The sequence below is a fragment of the Lynx canadensis genome, chromosome B1 (assembly GCF_007474595.2).
Source record: "Lynx canadensis isolate LIC74 chromosome B1, mLynCan4.pri.v2, whole genome shotgun sequence".
In the NCBI taxonomy this organism is placed as follows: Eukaryota; Metazoa; Chordata; class Mammalia; order Carnivora; family Felidae; genus Lynx; species Lynx canadensis.
The window spans coordinates 35385445-35395497 of record NC_044306.2 but is presented as its reverse complement, the minus strand read 5'-3'; positions in this window follow the sequence as shown (position 1 = coordinate 35395497).

The following is a 10053-nucleotide window of genomic DNA, read 5'->3' as shown; positions in this document are numbered from 1 at the left end:
TCAGATGCACCAGCTCTTACTGTATGCCAGGCCTGTGACTCATAATAAAAGTTGAACCGTTTGTCTCTCTGTGAGGAAGGCCCATTGCACAGGGTGAGACAGTTGAGACCATCGAACATTTGACCTCCTTCCTGGGGCTACCGGTGGTAGCTTACCACTGCTGATAATTTTTTTAGGTTGCAATGTTGCTGCAGTGCTGAGTCCAATCAGTTGACTCTGGCTAGACCATTGTAACACTTGAAATTGATATTTGTTATGTTTCTGGCTTTCCAGACATTTGCAGTCTGACCATGACGTATCTTTGATCGCAGTGAGCGCTCAAGCCACTCAAGGTATTTATTGATGGACCTTCTGTACCATCCACCATCCACAGGCATCTGTGATTGTTGAGCATTGGAGTGGATTCTTCAAAAATCAACTCAAAACAATTTCTGACCCTACCTCCATCACCTCCTCCTGATTCAGGCATGTTAGTTAGGCAGTGTGGTCACTAAATTTGACTGTTTTAGAAAGCAATCGTTTCTTCTTAACCACTGGTGGGGTGTTACATAGGCCTACTTTGAGAATTTGAGATTCTCTTATGCATGTGATGTTTCTTCCTCTTGAAGGCAACCCTGGAAGACCTGGTAGCTTCACCCTCTGGTGGCTGCCCAGCTAAAAGGGGGCCTTGGGGATTCCAATTTAATGCTGATTAAGTTTTTAAAATATTAACTTGTTATACGGTTTGTTAACATTCACACTAGTAAGGAATATTAAATGTGACAATCTGAATCCCTCCCCCAAGAATTTTGTGCCTAAAAGTAAATGATTTTGTGTTAGACCCCAGTTCCCAAACTATATCAGGAGGCTCTCCAGGGTGCTGCAGCAGTAAGCCCATGGGACACCACAGACTATTTTAAATGTTCAAGAGAAGCACCCTCGACATCTGTAGGAGACTGTGAACTGCTAGTACAAGGTAGATCATGGCTCCAGCATTAGAGTATTATCCTTTTAATAATGTCATATCTTTGCAAAGTTGGGTTTCCTGCTGTTGCTGTGATTAAAAAGCATGTACCGTGTGAATATCAGTGTGGAACAAGCAATGAATATGGTGGTGTCCAATCTGACTCCAAGGTTTGAGAACTTGTACAGCACTCAGAACATCCCATTAGCAAATAATTATAGTTACTTAAAAATAGAATTAAAGTATTATTTTTCTTCCAATTTATATGTATTATTTTTTCAAATGGTTACAAGCTATGACAACATAAATATGTGTTAAGATACTGGGACCTCACAAACTAATAATGGGATTGTTAGGTGTTTCTTTTGTCCTGAGTTGCTGTGAAATAAATTACCCAGCACTAGGAACACAACCAATTAAATTTTATAAAATTACCCTTGTCCCTCTTGTACCTGACCGTCTGGACAAATGGTCTTGGTGTGACAAATAGTAAGTTTACAGTTACTGGAATGGGAAACAGTGGAGAGAGAATAATGAATTACTTGCCAGGGAAAGACCACTTCAGTCCCTGAGAAGGCATGGGAGAGGGTGAGACCTTCTCTGGAACTTCCCCGCAAAGGAAAGAACTGCCTCTGGAACTTCCCCGCAAAGGAAAGCACCTTGCTTCTCTCCACCTGTCACAAGCCCTTGACACTGAACTGACTGCTGAGTCGGCCTTCCTCTGCAAGATAGCTCTGACCTCCATTTGATCACCTTTCTCTTTAATCTTAGCTAGGGTCTATGGGAAAGAGCAGGGGCCGGTCCTAGCTTCTTCCCCTTCCACATGAAGCACCCATCAGCACCTCCGGATTTCACCATCATTCCTGTAGCCATTGATCAGTCATTCCACTGGATGGATTGATGAATGCCACTTGGCTGGTGGTGTGGACAGGTAGAGGAGGGTGAACTGACTGCCTTCTAGCAGTCCCTCCAAAAACAAGGATTAGACTCAATTCTTTGAACAACACTATGAACCCTAAGGATTACAATCCTGCTGGGAGGTCACATTGGAGACACTGTCAGCCTGTACCCGTGACTGATGTAGGGTCCTACTAGGGGGACCCAACAATTATAAACCATGCTTTTTTTTTTTTTCCAGAAGCACCATGAATACTTTTGATACATGGAAGCCAGGCATTAACTTGCCTGTATCCCCAAATCATAGTGACTTGTATGTACTTTGGGGTGAGTAATAAGAGACCATGAGAACATGACTAGTAGATCATGTGGCTCTTAGACAACTGTAGAGACCTCTTCAAAATGAGCCTGTCTTTTCTTACTGGGAGATAATTAGCTTGTTATTTGTGTGGCACTACGTGGGGAGTTATCTTCATGATGGGAGTTGTCCTATTAGAAAAAATGCTATAAAATTTGTCCTTGAATTTAGCTGAAGTGATTAATGACACCACCTTGACTCTGGAAGGTACTCAGACCAGAGCCCTTTCTTTCCAATTCTTGACAAAACTTCTTTAGAATAGCACTTGCAGGGCACCTGGGTGGCTCAGTTGGTTAAGTGTCCGACTTCAGCTCAGGTCATGATCTCACAGTTTGTGAGTTCAAGCCCTGAGTCTGGCATGGATCCTGCTTAGGATCCTCTGTACCCCCTCTCTTTGCCCTTACCCCTTTCTCTTATTGACTTTCTCTCTCAAAAATAAACATTTAAAAAAAATTTTTAATGTTTGTTTATTTTTGAGACAGAGAGACAGAGTGCAAGTGGGGGAGGGACAGAGAGAGAAGGACACACAGAAAATCTGAAGCAGGCTCCAGGCTCTGAGCTGTCAGCATAGAGCCTGATGTGGGGCTCGAACCCACGGACCACGAGATCATGACCTGAGCCAAAGTCAGACACCCAACCAACTGAGCCACCCAGGTGCCCCCAAAATAAATAAACATTAAAACAGAAATAGAATAGCACTTGCTACATAATAAACTCCATATGAATATTTGTTAAACAACAAGTACATAAACAAAACCAATAAAGCCTGTGATCTGTGTTATTCAAGTCTTCTCTAACCTTACTGATTTTTTTGGTTTACTTGATCAGTCAATTACTGAGAGATGCATGTTGTCAACTTCCAGTTTGTTGGCGGGTTTTTCTATTTCTCTTTGTTTTCATCAGTTTTTGTTTTACATATTTTGATGCTATGTTATTAGATGCATAGAAATTTGGAATTGTCCTTGAATCCTCTGACATTAATTGACCCACTTTTTGTCTAATAATACTTTTGCTTTAAGGTTATTTTGTCTGAAATTGATACAGTAGCACCAGCTTCTTTTTTCTTTTCTTTTTTTTTAAAGCATTTGACTTTCAGCCTTCCTCTATTATTATATTTTATGTCTATCTCTACTTAATATTTATTAAACACCATATCATTGGACTTTGTTTTTTATTTTTTATTTTTTGGATTTTGTTTTTTATTTTATGTTTACTGAGCTGTCAGCACAGAGCCCAACGTGGGACTCAAACTCACGAACTGCAAGATCATGATCTGAGCCAAAGTTGGACGCTTAACTGACTGAGCCAGCCAGGCGCCCCTGGATTTTGTTTTTTAAATCTAGCCCAATAATCTTTGTCTTTTATTTGGAAAGTTCAGTCCATTTGTATTGTAATTACTAACACTGTTGGATTTATTTCTACCATTTAATTTGTGCTTTCTCTTTGTCCAGATTTTTTCTATGATTTATTTTTCTTCTTTCTTGCCTTTTTGTTTGGATTGAGTTTTTTCTCATTTTTCCTCCTACTGATTGGAAATATATGCATTTACTTGTTTAAACAATTCTTAAAATAGGACTACCACATGATCCATGTGATCCAGAAATTCCAAATATATGTGTGTGTGTGTGTGTGTGTATGTATATATGTATTTGGAATTTCTGTACATATACATACATATAATTCAGCTGTAAAAAAGAAGGAAATCCTGCCATTTATGATGACATGGATGGAATTGGAGAGTATTATGCTAAGTGAAATAAGTCAGAGAAAGACAAATACCATATGATCTCACTTATATGTGGAATCTAAAATACAAACAGGCTGATAGATACAGAGAACAGACTGGTGATTGCCAAAGGTGGCAATGGGGGTGGCAGGGTGGGAGAGAAGGATGAAGGGTGTTAAAATGTACAAATTTCCAATTATAAAATAAATAAGTCATGGGATGTAATGCACAGCATGCTGACTATAGTTAATATGTACTGCATATTTGAAAGTTGTTAGGAAGCCACCTGGGTGGTTCAGTTGGTTAAGCATCCAACTCTCGATCTCGGCCCAGGTCTTGATCTCACAATCGTGAGTTCAAGCCCTGACTTGGGCTCCATGCTGGGTGTGAAGCCTACTTAAAGTAGGGGAGGTGCCTGGGTGGCTCAGTTGGTTAAGTGTGGGACTCTTGATTTCTTCAACTCAGATCATGATCTCACGGTTATGAGATCGAGCCCAGCATCAGGCTCTACGCTGGGTGTGCAGCCTGCTTGAGATTCTCTCTCTCCCTCTCCATCTGTCCCTCCTCTGCTTGCATGTACTCTCTCTCTCTCTCTCTCTCTCTCTCTCTCTCTCTCTCTCAAAACAAAGAAAGAAAGTTGCTAAAAGTAAACCTTAAAAGTTCTCATCACAAGAAAATAAATGATTTTTTGTGATTACGTAAGGTAACGAATGTTAACTAGACTTATTGTGTGATCATTTCACAATGTGTACAAATATCAAATCATTATACTGTGCACCTGAAACTAATGTAATGTTTTATGTCAATTACACCTCAATTTTTAATTAAAAATTTTAAATTGTATGTTAATTATACTTCAATAAACAATATTTTTTAAAGTTTTAATATGCATACTTATAGAGTGTAAAGTTAATTATTATACTCTCCTCCAGAACTTCATAATGCTTTAATTCTAGTTACCTCCCTCTTACCTATTATTTTTCTCAACCTCCTGGCTCTCCCTTTTTTTTTTTTTTTTTAACTTCACTGTATTGGACACCTCTTATGTCTCATTACAAATCCTCTTGGCCTTACTTCTCTTTATACAGCCAGCTCTGTAGTGAACAGTTCTCTGTGGGCACTCACCAGGTCTACACAATTACAATCTGATAATGCCTAGCCTCAGGCTTGCCCTGTCCATCCCCTGCCTTCTCCCCTGAGAAGGGGATGATGCCAAAGCACAGAAGAGCATAGGGACATACTCTCTCTCACCTGGCATGGTGCACCTAGAAGGTATGAGGGATTAACGCTCCATGAGGTGAGCCTTTGACCAAGGGAAAGGAGAGAATCAATGGATACATGCATCCCCCTTACTCTCCTAGGTAGCATCCCCTCCCCCCAGGATGAAGTCTTTTTTTTTTTTTTTTCTTTTTTTTGAGGGTAGGGGGCGAAAGTGAGCAAGGGGCAGAGAGACAGAGAGAATCCCAGGAGGGGCAGAGGAAGAGAGAGAGTGGGAGAGAGAGAGACGGGGGGGCATTTTTTTTTAATGTTTATTTATTTTGAGAAAAAGAGAATACAAGTGGGTGAGGGGCAGAGTGAAGGGGACAGCCCAATGGGGGGCTCAAACTCACAAACTGTGAGATCATGACCTGAGCCGAAATCAAGAGTCAGTGCTTAACTGACTGAGCCACCTAGGCACCCTGAGATAGAATCTTTTTTTTTTTTTTAATGTTTATTTATTTTTGAGAGAGCACAAGTGGAGGAGGAGCAGAGAGAGAGGAACAGAGGATCCCAACTGGGCTCTGCACTGACAGGCTGACAGCAGCAAGCCCAATGTGGGGCTCGAACTCATGAACCAGGAGACCATAACCTGAGCCAAAGTCGGACACTCAACTGACTAAGCCTCCCAGGCGCCCCTGGGAGAGAGAGAGAGAATCTTTTTTAAATTTTTAAAAATTCTTTTTATTTTTAGAGTTTTTTTAGTTTTACAAAAGAATTAAGCAGGAAGTATAAAGATTTTTTACATAACCTAGCCTCCTCAACTCCCCCCTCACTTCCCCTATTAGCATCATTGTGCATTAGTGCAGTACATTTATTACAATTGATGAATTTTTTTTCAATATATGAAGTTTATTGTCAAATTGGTTTCCATACAACACCCAGTGCTCATCCCAAAAGGTGCCCCCTCCTCAATACCCATCACCCACCCTCCCCTCCCTCCCACCCCCCATCAACCCTCAGTTTGTTCTCAGTTTTTAAGAGTCTCTTATGCTTTGGCTCTCTTCCACTCTAACCTCTTTTTTTTTTTTTTCTTCCCCTCCCCTATGGGTTTCTGTTAAGTTTCTCAGGATCCACATAAGAGTGAAACCATATGGTATCTGTCTTTCTCTGTGTGGCTTATTTCACTTAGCATAACACTCTCCAGTTCCATACAATTGATGAATTAATATTGGTACATTATCATTAACCGAGCCATAGTTTACATCAGCATCACTCTCAGTGTTGTACAGTTCCATGAGTTTAACAAATGAATAATATTATGTATCTAATACTACACTCTTCTACAAAACACTTTCACTAATTTGAATATCTCCTTTGCCACACCTATTTTTTTAAGTTTATTTTGAGAGACAGTGCACATGAGTGGGGGAAGGGCAGAGAGGGAGAGAATCCCAAGCAGGCTCTGCACTGTCAGTGCACAGCCCAACAAGGGACTTGAACCCACGAAATGTGAGATCATGACCTGAATGGAAATCAAGAGTCGGATGCTTAACCGACTAAGCCACCCAGGCACCTCAGTTGGCCACACCTATCAATCCCTTCCTGAAAGAGAGAGAGAATCTTTTTAATGTTTATTTCTGAGACAGAGAGAGACAGAGCATGAGTGGAGGAGGGGCAGAGAGAGGGGGAGACACAGAATCAGAAGCAGGCTCCAGGCTCTGAGCTGTCAGCACAGAGCCCGACATGGGGCTCGAACTCACAACTGTGAGATCATGACCTGAGCTGAAGTCGGTCGCTCAACTGACTGAGCCACCCAAGCGCCCCAGAGAGAGAGAGAGAATCTTAAGCAGGCTCCATGCTCAGTGCAGAGCCCGGTGTGAGGCTCAATCCCACGACCCGGAGATCATGATCTGAGCCCAAATCAAGAGTTGGATGCTTAACCGACTGAGCCTCCAAGGCACCCCAAGATGGGTAGTCTTGACAGGTACTTCATATGGTTTCTTAAATGGTCCTGAGGAATGGAGCAACCAGACCGTTGTAGCAGTGGCCAAATTAATCATGTATCCTTGAATGAACTCTTCTGCCCTACAATTTCCTCCGTCCCTTACTCTTGTTCCCTAAGATCACACATACCAATAAAATCCTTGCACTTAAACTTTTATCTCAGGCTCTGCCTTCTGAGGAATTCCTGTTAAGCTACCCACCTATCAGACATTATTATTATTACTTGATTCAGACAACTACTTTCCTTATGACTCCTTTTTTCATCTCAGATTTTTCTTTTGGGTTCATTTTTCTTCATTTTAGTGTTTAGAATTTGTTAGAGAGGGTTTGTTGGAAGTAAATCTCTCTTCGTGTTTGTCTCAGAATGTTTTATTACACTCTTGTTCTGGAAAGAAAATTTCATTAGATATGCAATTTCTAGGTTGACAGTGTTTTGTCATGTTTTTTTCCCCTCTTAACTTTTCAGGCCTGTGGATATATTATACCACTGTCTTCCAGGCTTTTTCTGTTGAGCCCATTTTCTTTCATTTGTAGGGAATGTGTTTTTTCTTAGATCTTTTCTTTGGTTTTGATATTCTGCCGCACAATGTGATGTATGTATGTAGTATGATGTGCTAAGTGTAGATTTCTTCTTACTTTTCTTTTGAGATTCACTGGGCTTTCTGATTCTTAAGATTTGTTTCTTCAGAGGTGCCTGGGTGGCTCAGTCAGTTAAGCGTCTGACTTCAGCTCAGGTCATGATCTTCTGGTTTGTGGGTTCGAGCCCTGTGTCAAGCTCTGAGGTGTCAGCACCCAGATTTGGTGTCTCCCTCTCTCTGCCTCTCCCACCTTGTGCTCTCTCTCGCTTGCTCTCTCACTCACTCTCAAAAATAAATAAATAAACTTAAAAAAAATTTAAGATTTTCATCTTTCATCAATTCTGAAGAATTCTCAGCCATTAACTCTTTAAATATTGTTTTTCCTCTTTTCTCTTTATTATCTCCTTCTCAAACTCTGTTCTAACTTTGTTCTCCATGTATCTCAACCTCTCTTTCAGCTTTTCCATCAGTGCCACATTCTGGGTAATTACTGCAGATTATTCTTATAATTCATGATGGCCCCCCTCAGCCATGTCTACCCCCTTGTGTAATTTTTCTCCTAAATATTTAATTTCAACTTTTATAGTCTTCATCTTTAGAAGTTCCATTTTGGTTCTTTTTCAAGTCTGCTTAGTCAACTTTGATAGACTTTGCTCTTGACTCGTGATTTTAATTGCCACTTTCATTTCTTGAAACATCTTACAGATTTATTTATACTGTGTCTAGTGATTCTTATTTTGAGATATTTGTGGGTCTTATTCTGTTCATTGTAGTTTCTGCTTATTTCTTAATGTGTTTTTTTAAAAAGCTTTATGAAGGTCTATGTTACATATCAAAAATTTACCGTAGTCAAATATGAAATTCAATAATTTTTGGTAAATTTATTGAGTAGTAAAGACATCACCATAATTCAATTTTAAAGCATTTTCATCATCTTAGTAAGATCCTTTAGGTCCATTAATAACTCCTCCTCATTCCTGCTCCCAGCCTTGGGCAGCTGCTAGACGACATTCTGTCTCTGCACATTTGTCTTTTTTAAACTTTTCATGTAAATGGAATCATACAATATGTGGTCTCTTGTGTCTGGCTTAATTCACTAAACATAATGTTTTTGAGGTTTATCCATGGCATCTGGCATAGTTTGTTCCTTTTTATTGCTACATTTATTCATTGTTTCGATGTACCACATTTTGTCCATTCGCCAGTTGATGATAGGTTGTTTTTATGCTCTGGCTTTAATCAGTAATGCTGCTATGAACACTCTCGTGCGTGCATTGGGTGGACATATGTTTTCATTTCTCTTAGGTAGTTACCAAGAAGTGCAATTTTTGGTTCAAGTGAAATTTTTTGTTTAACTTCTTGAGAAACTGCCAAATGTTTTCCAAAGTGGTTGCACCAATTTACATTCCCAGCAGCCATGTATGGGGATTCTGGTTTTGCTACATGAGCCTCTTGATAGTGATGCTGTCAGCTAGGAATGCCGGGGGGGTACTCACCTGGCATTCACTGTTCTACTTGTGGCGGGCCCCCACAGACATTTCCCTGACTGGAGCTAATGTTGTGGCTGGACCCACCCTTGTGGTTCTTATCATTATAAGACCCATCTCAGCAACAACCATCAGGGAACTTTGAAAAAAAAAACAAAACAAAACACAAAGTTTATTGTTTATTACTCACAAGTCCTGGAGGGTATACAAAATGCCTGAGGGCCACATAGCAAGGTCAAGCGGAGAGAAAGAAAGGAGAGAGACAAGGTGTGTGTGTATGGGGTAGGGGGGGACCTGAACTTCCACCTTTATTAGGATCAAAGGTGGGGTGCTGGCATTGTGTGGGTTTACTCTTTGGTGAATTTAAAACATAAGAGCAGGAATCAGGATGTGGGGAGGGAAAAATAGGGGCCCTCAATAAGTCAGACTTCCACAAGGCTTTCTAAAGAACTTCATGGATAAAGGCAGCCTGGCTCCTTATCTAGTTGTTTAGCTGGCAACACGTGTATTTGAGATGGAGGTCTTTGAAATGCGCACCTCAGCAATCAAAAAGCTTAATGTCAGGCACATACACTTGCACATTCTTGTTGATATTTATTATTGTATTAGTCAGCTACAGCTGCCATAACAAAATGCCACAGAATATGAGGGTGGTGACAGCGGTGCTTAAACAACAGACATTTGTTTCTTACAATTCTGGAGGCTTAGAAGTCCATGATCAAGGTGCTGGCAAATTTGGTTTGCGGCGAGAGCCCTCTTCCTGGCTTGTAGACAGCTACCTTCTTGCTGTGTCCTCACAGGGCCTTTCCTCTTTGCTCACATGGAGAGAAACAGAGATCTCTGGTGTCCCTTCCTCTTCT